The sequence below is a fragment of the Schistocerca nitens genome, chromosome 11 (assembly GCF_023898315.1).
Source record: "Schistocerca nitens isolate TAMUIC-IGC-003100 chromosome 11, iqSchNite1.1, whole genome shotgun sequence".
Taxonomy (NCBI): domain Eukaryota; kingdom Metazoa; phylum Arthropoda; class Insecta; order Orthoptera; family Acrididae; genus Schistocerca; species Schistocerca nitens.
In genome coordinates, this window is record NC_064624.1 from 149,107,545 (window position 1) to 149,119,414 (window position 11,870).

Here is an 11,870-nt window from a genome sequence, read left to right on the forward strand (position 1 = left end):
TGACAGGAGGTGCAACGAGCAGCTGCGCGTCTCACACACGCGACGGCGCGCCCGCCAATTGGGCAATCGTTCTGCTGGGACGTCGGGCGCGCACTCCGCGCCGTCCTCGAGGAACTCGCTGTTGCGGAAGGAGGTGCTTTCGTCAAATGCGGCCGAAAACTAACATTTTGTGTGTTGGGAGGAGAGCCGAATGCGAATTCTGCCGTGCGCCTACAGTATATGTGTGCCAACGGCCATACCATGTTAAATACACCGGTTCTCGTCCGATCACCGAAGTTAAGCAACATCGGGCCCGGTTAGTACTTGGATGGGTGACCGCCTGGGAACATCGGGTGCTGTTGGCTCTCCCTTCTTTTTTTTTCCTTTTTATGTCGCTACTCCTGCCAGCCCTCTCGCCATACTACCCTTCTGTTAAAAAAAAATAAAAAATAAAAAAAGGAAAAAAAACAAAAAAGCAAAAAACAAAAAAAATGAAAAAATAAATAAATAAAAAATAAATTAAAAAAAAGAAAAAAAGGTGCTGTTGGCTCCCCTTCCTTTTTTTTCCTTTTTATGTCGCTACTCCTGCCAGCCCTCTTGCCATACTACCCTTCTGTTGTGACAAAGACGTTTCCTTAAGCATTTTAAACTACTGTAATGGTGCGAAAACAAAAATAAAATAAAATAAAATAAATATGAGCCAATAAAAATGGTACTTTTGGCTCCCCTGCATTTTTGCTTTTTAAGTCGCTATCCTGCCAGCAGTCGTTTCATACTACCTTTCTGTCATGACAAAGATGCTTTCTTAAGCATTTTAAACTAATGCAACGGTACGATAATGCGGTAATTAACTCAGTTTGAGGGAGAATGTGCTAACGAAGTTTGCCGGGAAGTCTTTGAAAACGATAAAACAGCACGAATCTGCCCTGAAATGCGTCAGCGCCTATTGTTGTGCTGCACCGTAAAGTTCCAAATTTGATTTGTAATCATAAATTTTTTCTTTAGTCGCGTCGTCTAGTCCCGCAGACGTTTGTCGTGCTTGCGCCGTCATATGGACCACGACCCGAGCGGCAGCGAGCGGCAGTCGAGCAAAGTCGGGCCAAGTCGGGACGGGGACAGGGATAGGAAAGGTGCGAATGCACTGCCAACTACGCAAACACCCGGTGTGAGGCGAGGAAGCTCACATCGCTACCAGTGGCGCCCTCCAGCACGACACTGCCACACCCCGCACAGACCATACGCCGGTCGGCCGCGCGCCAGCCCCCCGCTGGACACCAGGGACGAGATGCGCCTTCCGCGTGTGTCGAAGGTTGCACGCGACAAGCGAATGACAGGAGGTGCAACGAGCAGCTGCGCGTCTCACACACGCGACGGCGCGCCCGCCAATTGGGCAATCGTTCTGCTGGGACGTCGGGCGCGCACTCCGCGCCGTCCTCGAGGAACTCGCTGTTGCGGAAGGAGGTGCTTTCGTCAAATGCGGCCGAAAACTAACATTTTGTGTGTTGGGAGGAGAGCCGAATGCGAATTCTGCCGTGCGCCTACAGTATATGTGTGCCAACGGCCATACCATGTTAAATACACCGGTTCTCGTCCGATCACCGAAGTTAAGCAACATCGGGCCCGGTTAGTACTTGGATGGGTGACCGCCTGGGAACATCGGGTGCTGTTGGCTCTCCCTTCTTTTTTTTTCCTTTTTATGTCGCTACTCCTGCCAGCCCTCTCGCCATACTACCCTTCTGTTAAAAAAAAATAAAAAATAAAAAAAGGAAAAAAAACAAAAAAGCAAAAAACAAAAAAAATGAAAAAATAAATAAATAAAAAATAAATTAAAAAAAAGAAAAAAAGGTGCTGTTGGCTCCCCTTCCTTTTTTTTCCTTTTTATGTCGCTACTCCTGCCAGCCCTCTTGCCATACTACCCTTCTGTTGTGACAAAGACGTTTCCTTAAGCATTTTAAACTACTGTAATGGTGCGAAAACAAAAATAAAATAAAATAAAATAAATATGAGCCAATAAAAATGGTACTTTTGGCTCCCCTGCATTTTTGCTTTTTAAGTCGCTATCCTGCCAGCAGTCGTTTCATACTACCTTTCTGTCATGACAAAGATGCTTTCTTAAGCATTTTAAACTAATGCAACGGTACGATAATGCGGTAATTAACTCAGTTTGAGGGAGAATGTGCTAACGAAGTTTGCCGGGAAGTCTTTGAAAACGATAAAACAGCACGAATCTGCCCTGAAATGCGTCAGCGCCTATTGTTGTGCTGCACCGTAAAGTTCCAAATTTGATTTGTAATCATAAATTTTTTCTTTAGTCGCGTCGTCTAGTCCCGCAGACGTTTGTCGTGCTTGCGCCGTCATATGGACCACGACCCGAGCGGCAGCGAGCGGCAGTCGAGCAAAGTCGGGCCAAGTCGGGACGGGGACAGGGATAGGAAAGGTGCGAATGCACTGCCAACTACGCAAACACCCGGTGTGAGGCGAGGAAGCTCACATCGCTACCAGTGGCGCCCTCCAGCACGACACTGCCACACCCCGCACAGACCATACGCCGGTCGGCCGCGCGCCAGCCCCCCGCTGGACACCAGGGACGAGATGCGCCTTCCGCGTGTGTCGAAGGTTGCACGCGACAAGCGAATGACAGGAGGTGCAACGAGCAGCTGCGCGTCTCACACACGCGACGGCGCGCCCGCCAATTGGGCAATCGTTCTGCTGGGACGTCGGGCGCGCACTCCGCGCCGTCCTCGAGGAACTCGCTGTTGCGGAAGGAGGTGCTTTCGTCAAATGCGGCCGAAAACTAACATTTTGTGTGTTGGGAGGAGAGCCGAATGCGAATTCTGCCGTGCGCCTACAGTATATGTGTGCCAACGGCCATACCATGTTAAATACACCGGTTCTCGTCCGATCACCGAAGTTAAGCAACATCGGGCCCGGTTAGTACTTGGATGGGTGACCGCCTGGGAACATCGGGTGCTGTTGGCTCTCCCTTCTTTTTTTTTCCTTTTTATGTCGCTACTCCTGCCAGCCCTCTCGCCATACTACCCTTCTGTTAAAAAAAAATAAAAAATAAAAAAAGGAAAAAAAACAAAAAAGCAAAAAACAAAAAAAATGAAAAAATAAATAAATAAAAAATAAATTAAAAAAAAGAAAAAAAGGTGCTGTTGGCTCCCCTTCCTTTTTTTTCCTTTTTATGTCGCTACTCCTGCCAGCCCTCTTGCCATACTACCCTTCTGTTGTGACAAAGACGTTTCCTTAAGCATTTTAAACTACTGTAATGGTGCGAAAACAAAAATAAAATAAAATAAAATAAATATGAGCCAATAAAAATGGTACTTTTGGCTCCCCTGCATTTTTGCTTTTTAAGTCGCTATCCTGCCAGCAGTCGTTTCATACTACCTTTCTGTCATGACAAAGATGCTTTCTTAAGCATTTTAAACTAATGCAACGGTACGATAATGCGGTAATTAACTCAGTTTGAGGGAGAATGTGCTAACGAAGTTTGCCGGGAAGTCTTTGAAAACGATAAAACAGCACGAATCTGCCCTGAAATGCGTCAGCGCCTATTGTTGTGCTGCACCGTAAAGTTCCAAATTTGATTTGTAATCATAAATTTTTTCTTTAGTCGCGTCGTCTAGTCCCGCAGACGTTTGTCGTGCTTGCGCCGTCATATGGACCACGACCCGAGCGGCAGCGAGCGGCAGTCGAGCAAAGTCGGGCCAAGTCGGGACGGGGACAGGGATAGGAAAGGTGCGAATGCACTGCCAACTACGCAAACACCCGGTGTGAGGCGAGGAAGCTCACATCGCTACCAGTGGCGCCCTCCAGCACGACACTGCCACACCCCGCACAGACCATACGCCGGTCGGCCGCGCGCCAGCCCCCCGCTGGACACCAGGGACGAGATGCGCCTTCCGCGTGTGTCGAAGGTTGCACGCGACAAGCGAATGACAGGAGGTGCAACGAGCAGCTGCGCGTCTCACACACGCGACGGCGCGCCCGCCAATTGGGCAATCGTTCTGCTGGGACGTCGGGCGCGCACTCCGCGCCGTCCTCGAGGAACTCGCTGTTGCGGAAGGAGGTGCTTTCGTCAAATGCGGCCGAAAACTAACATTTTGTGTGTTGGGAGGAGAGCCGAATGCGAATTCTGCCGTGCGCCTACAGTATATGTGTGCCAACGGCCATACCATGTTAAATACACCGGTTCTCGTCCGATCACCGAAGTTAAGCAACATCGGGCCCGGTTAGTACTTGGATGGGTGACCGCCTGGGAACATCGGGTGCTGTTGGCTCTCCCTTCTTTTTTTTTCCTTTTTATGTCGCTACTCCTGCCAGCCCTCTCGCCATACTACCCTTCTGTTAAAAAAAAATAAAAAATAAAAAAAGGAAAAAAAACAAAAAAGCAAAAAACAAAAAAAATGAAAAAATAAATAAATAAAAAATAAATTAAAAAAAAGAAAAAAAGGTGCTGTTGGCTCCCCTTCCTTTTTTTTCCTTTTTATGTCGCTACTCCTGCCAGCCCTCTTGCCATACTACCCTTCTGTTGTGACAAAGACGTTTCCTTAAGCATTTTAAACTACTGTAATGGTGCGAAAACAAAAATAAAATAAAATAAAATAAATATGAGCCAATAAAAATGGTACTTTTGGCTCCCCTGCATTTTTGCTTTTTAAGTCGCTATCCTGCCAGCAGTCGTTTCATACTACCTTTCTGTCATGACAAAGATGCTTTCTTAAGCATTTTAAACTAATGCAACGGTACGATAATGCGGTAATTAACTCAGTTTGAGGGAGAATGTGCTAACGAAGTTTGCCGGGAAGTCTTTGAAAACGATAAAACAGCACGAATCTGCCCTGAAATGCGTCAGCGCCTATTGTTGTGCTGCACCGTAAAGTTCCAAATTTGATTTGTAATCATAAATTTTTTCTTTAGTCGCGTCGTCTAGTCCCGCAGACGTTTGTCGTGCTTGCGCCGTCATATGGACCACGACCCGAGCGGCAGCGAGCGGCAGTCGAGCAAAGTCGGGCCAAGTCGGGACGGGGACAGGGATAGGAAAGGTGCGAATGCACTGCCAACTACGCAAACACCCGGTGTGAGGCGAGGAAGCTCACATCGCTACCAGTGGCGCCCTCCAGCACGACACTGCCACACCCCGCACAGACCATACGCCGGTCGGCCGCGCGCCAGCCCCCCGCTGGACACCAGGGACGAGATGCGCCTTCCGCGTGTGTCGAAGGTTGCACGCGACAAGCGAATGACAGGAGGTGCAACGAGCAGCTGCGCGTCTCACACACGCGACGGCGCGCCCGCCAATTGGGCAATCGTTCTGCTGGGACGTCGGGCGCGCACTCCGCGCCGTCCTCGAGGAACTCGCTGCTGCGGAAGGAGGTGCTTTCGTCAAATGCGGCCGAAAACTAACATTTTGTGTGTTGGGAGGAGAGCCGAATGCGAATTCTGCCGTGCGCCTACAGTATACGTGTGCCAACGGCCATACCATGTTAAATACACCGGTTCTCGTCCGATCACCGAAGTTAAGCAACATCGGGCCCGGTTAGTACTTGGATGGGTGACCGCCTGGGAACATCGGGTGCTGTTGGCTCTCCCTTCTTTTTTTTTCCTTTTTATGTCGCTACTCCTGCCAGCCCTCTCGCCATACTACCCTTCTGTTAAAAAAAATAAAAAATAAAAAAAGGAAAAAAAACAAAAAAGCAAAAAACAAAAAAAATGAAAAAATAAATAAATAAAAAATAAATTAAAAAAAAGAAAAAAAGGTGCTGTTGGCTCCCCTTCCTTTTTTTTCCTTTTTATGTCGCTACTCCTGCCAGCCCTCTTGCCATACTACCCTTCTGTTGTGACAAAGACGTTTCCTTAAGCATTTTAAACTACTGTAATGGTGCGAAAACAAAAATAAAATAAAATAAAATAAATATGAGCCAATAAAAATGGTACTTTTGGCTCCCCTGCATTTTTGCTTTTTAAGTCGCTATCCTGCCAGCAGTCGTTTCATACTACCTTTCTGTCATGACAAAGATGCTTTCTTAAGCATTTTAAACTAATGCAACGGTACGATAATGCGGTAATTAACTCAGTTTGAGGGAGAATGTGCTAACGAAGTTTGCCGGGAAGTCTTTGAAAACGATAAAACAGCACGAATCTGCCCTGAAATGCGTCAGCGCCTATTGTTGTGCTGCACCGTAAAGTTCCAAATTTGATTTGTAATCATAAATTTTTTCTTTAGTCGCGTCGTCTAGTCCCGCAGACGTTTGTCGTGCTTGCGCCGTCATATGGACCACGACCCGAGCGGCAGCGAGCGGCAGTCGAGCAAAGTCGGGCCAAGTCGGGACGGGGACAGGGATAGGAAAGGTGCGAATGCACTGCCAACTACGCAAACACCCGGTGTGAGGCGAGGAAGCTCACATCGCTACCAGTGGCGCCCTCCAGCACGACACTGCCACACCCCGCACAGACCATACGCCGGTCGGCCGCGCGCCAGCCCCCCGCTGGACACCAGGGACGAGATGCGCCTTCCGCGTGTGTCGAAGGTTGCACGCGACAAGCGAATGACAGGAGGTGCAACGAGCAGCTGCGCGTCTCACACACGCGACGGCGCGCCCGCCAATTGGGCAATCGTTCTGCTGGGACGTCGGGCGCGCACTCCGCGCCGTCCTCGAGGAACTCGCTGCTGCGGAAGGAGGTGCTTTCGTCAAATGCGGCCGAAAACTAACATTTTGTGTGTTGGGAGGAGAGCCGAATGCGAATTCTGCCGTGCGCCTACAGTATACGTGTGCCAACGGCCATACCATGTTAAATACACCGGTTCTCGTCCGATCACCGAAGTTAAGCAACATCGGGCCCGGTTAGTACTTGGATGGGTGACCGCCTGGGAACATCGGGTGCTGTTGGCTCTCCCTTCTTTTTTTTTCCTTTTTATGTCGCTACTCCTGCCAGCCCTCTCGCCATACTACCCTTCTGTTAAAAAAAATAAAAAATAAAAAAAGGAAAAAAAACAAAAAAGCAAAAAACAAAAAAAATGAAAAAATAAATAAATAAAAAATAAATTAAAAAAAAGAAAAAAAGGTGCTGTTGGCTCCCCTTCCTTTTTTTTCCTTTTTATGTCGCTACTCCTGCCAGCCCTCTTGCCATACTACCCTTCTGTTGTGACAAAGACGTTTCCTTAAGCATTTTAAACTACTGTAATGGTGCGAAAACAAAAATAAAATAAAATAAAATAAATATGAGCCAATAAAAATGGTACTTTTGGCTCCCCTGCATTTTTGCTTTTTAAGTCGCTATCCTGCCAGCAGTCGTTTCATACTACCTTTCTGTCATGACAAAGATGCTTTCTTAAGCATTTTAAACTAATGCAACGGTACGATAATGCGGTAATTAACTCAGTTTGAGGGAGAATGTGCTAACGAAGTTTGCCGGGAAGTCTTTGAAAACGATAAAACAGCACGAATCTGCCCTGAAATGCGTCAGCGCCTATTGTTGTGCTGCACCGTAAAGTTCCAAATTTGATTTGTAATCATAAATTTTTTCTTTAGTCGCGTCGTCTAGTCCCGCAGACGTTTGTCGTGCTTGCGCCGTCATATGGACCACGACCCGAGCGGCAGCGAGCGGCAGTCGAGCAAAGTCGGGCCAAGTCGGGACGGGGACAGGGATAGGAAAGGTGCGAATGCACTGCCAACTACGCAAACACCCGGTGTGAGGCGAGGAAGCTCACATCGCTACCAGTGGCGCCCTCCAGCACGACACTGCCACACCCCGCACAGACCATACGCCGGTCGGCCGCGCGCCAGCCCCCCGCTGGACACCAGGGACGAGATGCGCCTTCCGCGTGTGTCGAAGGTTGCACGCGACAAGCGAATGACAGGAGGTGCAACGAGCAGCTGCGCGTCTCACACACGCGACGGCGCGCCCGCCAATTGGGCAATCGTTCTGCTGGGACGTCGGGCGCGCACTCCGCGCCGTCCTCGAGGAACTCGCTGTTGCGGAAGGAGGTGCTTTCGTCAAATGCGGCCGAAAACTAACATTTTGTGTGTTGGGAGGAGAGCCGAATGCGAATTCTGCCGTGCGCCTACAGTATATGTGTGCCAACGGCCATACCATGTTAAATACACCGGTTCTCGTCCGATCACCGAAGTTAAGCAACATCGGGCCCGGTTAGTACTTGGATGGGTGACCGCCTGGGAACATCGGGTGCTGTTGGCTCTCCCTTCTTTTTTTTTCCTTTTTATGTCGCTACTCCTGCCAGCCCTCTCGCCATACTACCCTTCTGTTAAAAAAAAATAAAAAATAAAAAAAGGAAAAAAAACAAAAAAGCAAAAAACAAAAAAAATGAAAAAATAAATAAATAAAAAATAAATTAAAAAAAAGAAAAAAAGGTGCTGTTGGCTCCCCTTCCTTTTTTTTCCTTTTTATGTCGCTACTCCTGCCAGCCCTCTTGCCATACTACCCTTCTGTTGTGACAAAGACGTTTCCTTAAGCATTTTAAACTACTGTAATGGTGCGAAAACAAAAATAAAATAAAATAAAATAAATATGAGCCAATAAAAATGGTACTTTTGGCTCCCCTGCATTTTTGCTTTTTAAGTCGCTATCCTGCCAGCAGTCGTTTCATACTACCTTTCTGTCATGACAAAGATGCTTTCTTAAGCATTTTAAACTAATGCAACGGTACGATAATGCGGTAATTAACTCAGTTTGAGGGAGAATGTGCTAACGAAGTTTGCCGGGAAGTCTTTGAAAACGATAAAACAGCACGAATCTGCCCTGAAATGCGTCAGCGCCTATTGTTGTGCTGCACCGTAAAGTTCCAAATTTGATTTGTAATCATAAATTTTTTCTTTAGTCGCGTCGTCTAGTCCCGCAGACGTTTGTCGTGCTTGCGCCGTCATATGGACCACGACCCGAGCGGCAGCGAGCGGCAGTCGAGCAAAGTCGGGCCAAGTCGGGACGGGGACAGGGATAGGAAAGGTGCGAATGCACTGCCAACTACGCAAACACCCGGTGTGAGGCGAGGAAGCTCACATCGCTACCAGTGGCGCCCTCCAGCACGACACTGCCACACCCCGCACAGACCATACGCCGGTCGGCCGCGCGCCAGCCCCCCGCTGGACACCAGGGACGAGATGCGCCTTCCGCGTGTGTCGAAGGTTGCACGCGACAAGCGAATGACAGGAGGTGCAACGAGCAGCTGCGCGTCTCACACACGCGACGGCGCGCCCGCCAATTGGGCAATCGTTCTGCTGGGACGTCGGGCGCGCACTCCGCGCCGTCCTCGAGGAACTCGCTGTTGCGGAAGGAGGTGCTTTCGTCAAATGCGGCCGAAAACTAACATTTTGTGTGTTGGGAGGAGAGCCGAATGCGAATTCTGCCGTGCGCCTACAGTATATGTGTGCCAACGGCCATACCATGTTAAATACACCGGTTCTCGTCCGATCACCGAAGTTAAGCAACATCGGGCCCGGTTAGTACTTGGATGGGTGACCGCCTGGGAACATCGGGTGCTGTTGGCTCTCCCTTCTTTTTTTTTCCTTTTTATGTCGCTACTCCTGCCAGCCCTCTCGCCATACTACCCTTCTGTTAAAAAAAAATAAAAAATAAAAAAAGGAAAAAAAACAAAAAAGCAAAAAACAAAAAAAATGAAAAAATAAATAAATAAAAAATAAATTAAAAAAAAGAAAAAAAGGTGCTGTTGGCTCCCCTTCCTTTTTTTTCCTTTTTATGTCGCTACTCCTGCCAGCCCTCTTGCCATACTACCCTTCTGTTGTGACAAAGACGTTTCCTTAAGCATTTTAAACTACTGTAATGGTGCGAAAACAAAAATAAAATAAAATAAAATAAATATGAGCCAATAAAAATGGTACTTTTGGCTCCCCTGCATTTTTGCTTTTTAAGTCGCTATCCTGCCAGCAGTCGTTTCATACTACCTTTCTGTCATGACAAAGATGCTTTCTTAAGCATTTTAAACTAATGCAACGGTACGATAATGCGGTAATTAACTCAGTTTGAGGGAGAATGTGCTAACGAAGTTTGCCGGGAAGTCTTTGAAAACGATAAAACAGCACGAATCTGCCCTGAAATGCGTCAGCGCCTATTGTTGTGCTGCACCGTAAAGTTCCAAATTTGATTTGTAATCATAAATTTTTTCTTTAGTCGCGTCGTCTAGTCCCGCAGACGTTTGTCGTGCTTGCGCCGTCATATGGACCACGACCCGAGCGGCAGCGAGCGGCAGTCGAGCAAAGTCGGGCCAAGTCGGGACGGGGACAGGGATAGGAAAGGTGCGAATGCACTGCCAACTACGCAAACACCCGGTGTGAGGCGAGGAAGCTCACATCGCTACCAGTGGCGCCCTCCAGCACGACACTGCCACACCCCGCACAGACCATACGCCGGTCGGCCGCGCGCCAGCCCCCCGCTGGACACCAGGGACGAGATGCGCCTTCCGCGTGTGTCGAAGGTTGCACGCGACAAGCGAATGACAGGAGGTGCAACGAGCAGCTGCGCGTCTCACACACGCGACGGCGCGCCCGCCAATTGGGCAATCGTTCTGCTGGGACGTCGGGCGCGCACTCCGCGCCGTCCTCGAGGAACTCGCTGTTGCGGAAGGAGGTGCTTTCGTCAAATGCGGCCGAAAACTAACATTTTGTGTGTTGGGAGGAGAGCCGAATGCGAATTCTGCCGTGCGCCTACAGTATATGTGTGCCAACGGCCATACCATGTTAAATACACCGGTTCTCGTCCGATCACCGAAGTTAAGCAACATCGGGCCCGGTTAGTACTTGGATGGGTGACCGCCTGGGAACATCGGGTGCTGTTGGCTCTCCCTTCTTTTTTTTTCCTTTTTATGTCGCTACTCCTGCCAGCCCTCTCGCCATACTACCCTTCTGTTAAAAAAAAATAAAAAATAAAAAAAGGAAAAAAAACAAAAAAGCAAAAAACAAAAAAAATGAAAAAATAAATAAATAAAAAATAAATTAAAAAAAAGAAAAAAAGGTGCTGTTGGCTCCCCTTCCTTTTTTTTCCTTTTTATGTCGCTACTCCTGCCAGCCCTCTTGCCATACTACCCTTCTGTTGTGACAAAGACGTTTCCTTAAGCATTTTAAACTACTGTAATGGTGCGAAAACAAAAATAAAATAAAATAAAATAAATATGAGCCAATAAAAATGGTACTTTTGGCTCCCCTGCATTTTTGCTTTTTAAGTCGCTATCCTGCCAGCAGTCGTTTCATACTACCTTTCTGTCATGACAAAGATGCTTTCTTAAGCATTTTAAACTAATGCAACGGTACGATAATGCGGTAATTAACTCAGTTTGAGGGAGAATGTGCTAACGAAGTTTGCCGGGAAGTCTTTGAAAACGATAAAACAGCACGAATCTGCCCTGAAATGCGTCAGCGCCTATTGTTGTGCTGCACCGTAAAGTTCCAAATTTGATTTGTAATCATAAATTTTTTCTTTAGTCGCGTCGTCTAGTCCCGCAGACGTTTGTCGTGCTTGCGCCGTCATATGGACCACGACCCGAGCGGCAGCGAGCGGCAGTCGAGCAAAGTCGGGCCAAGTCGGGACGGGGACAGGGATAGGAAAGGTGCGAATGCACTGCCAACTACGCAAACACCCGGTGTGAGGCGAGGAAGCTCACATCGCTACCAGTGGCGCCCTCCAGCACGACACTGCCACACCCCGCACAGACCATACGCCGGTCGGCCGCGCGCCAGCCCCCCGCTGGACACCAGGGACGAGATGCGCCTTCCGCGTGTGTCGAAGGTTGCACGCGACAAGCGAATGACAGGAGGTGCAACGAGCAGCTGCGCGTCTCACACACGCGACGGCGCGCCCGCCAATTGGGCAATCGTTCTGCTGGGACGTCGGGCGCGCACTCCGCGCCGTCCTCG

General features: G+C 48.6%; 9 non-coding genes across 9 annotated transcripts; all 9 read left to right on the forward strand.

The window, feature by feature from the left end:
* The first annotated feature begins 225 nt into the window (after positions 1 to 225).
* LOC126213650 (5S ribosomal RNA) lies at positions 226 to 344 on the forward strand. Its single transcript, XR_007541311.1, has one exon. It is a non-coding gene; the product is annotated as a 5S ribosomal RNA (ribosomal RNA).
* A 1,188-nt stretch (positions 345 to 1,532) lies between these two features.
* LOC126213651 (5S ribosomal RNA) lies at positions 1,533 to 1,651 on the forward strand. The gene has a single exon (XR_007541312.1). It is a non-coding gene; the product is annotated as a 5S ribosomal RNA (ribosomal RNA).
* Positions 1,652 to 2,839: 1,188 nt separating this feature from the next.
* Positions 2,840 to 2,958, forward strand: LOC126213654 (5S ribosomal RNA). The gene has a single exon (XR_007541314.1). It is a non-coding gene; the product is annotated as a 5S ribosomal RNA (ribosomal RNA).
* A 1,188-nt stretch (positions 2,959 to 4,146) lies between these two features.
* Positions 4,147 to 4,265, forward strand: LOC126213655 (5S ribosomal RNA). The gene has a single exon (XR_007541315.1). It is a non-coding gene; the product is annotated as a 5S ribosomal RNA (ribosomal RNA).
* A 1,188-nt stretch (positions 4,266 to 5,453) lies between these two features.
* LOC126213656 (5S ribosomal RNA) lies at positions 5,454 to 5,572 on the forward strand. Its single transcript, XR_007541316.1, has one exon. It is a non-coding gene; the product is annotated as a 5S ribosomal RNA (ribosomal RNA).
* A 1,187-nt stretch (positions 5,573 to 6,759) lies between these two features.
* LOC126213657 (5S ribosomal RNA) lies at positions 6,760 to 6,878 on the forward strand. Its single transcript, XR_007541317.1, has one exon. It is a non-coding gene; the product is annotated as a 5S ribosomal RNA (ribosomal RNA).
* Positions 6,879 to 8,065: 1,187 nt separating this feature from the next.
* LOC126213658 (5S ribosomal RNA) lies at positions 8,066 to 8,184 on the forward strand. The gene has a single exon (XR_007541318.1). It is a non-coding gene; the product is annotated as a 5S ribosomal RNA (ribosomal RNA).
* Positions 8,185 to 9,372: 1,188 nt separating this feature from the next.
* LOC126213659 (5S ribosomal RNA) lies at positions 9,373 to 9,491 on the forward strand. Its single transcript, XR_007541319.1, has one exon. It is a non-coding gene; the product is annotated as a 5S ribosomal RNA (ribosomal RNA).
* Positions 9,492 to 10,679: 1,188 nt separating this feature from the next.
* LOC126213660 (5S ribosomal RNA) lies at positions 10,680 to 10,798 on the forward strand. The gene has a single exon (XR_007541320.1). It is a non-coding gene; the product is annotated as a 5S ribosomal RNA (ribosomal RNA).
* Positions 10,799 to 11,870: the final 1,072 nt, after the last annotated feature.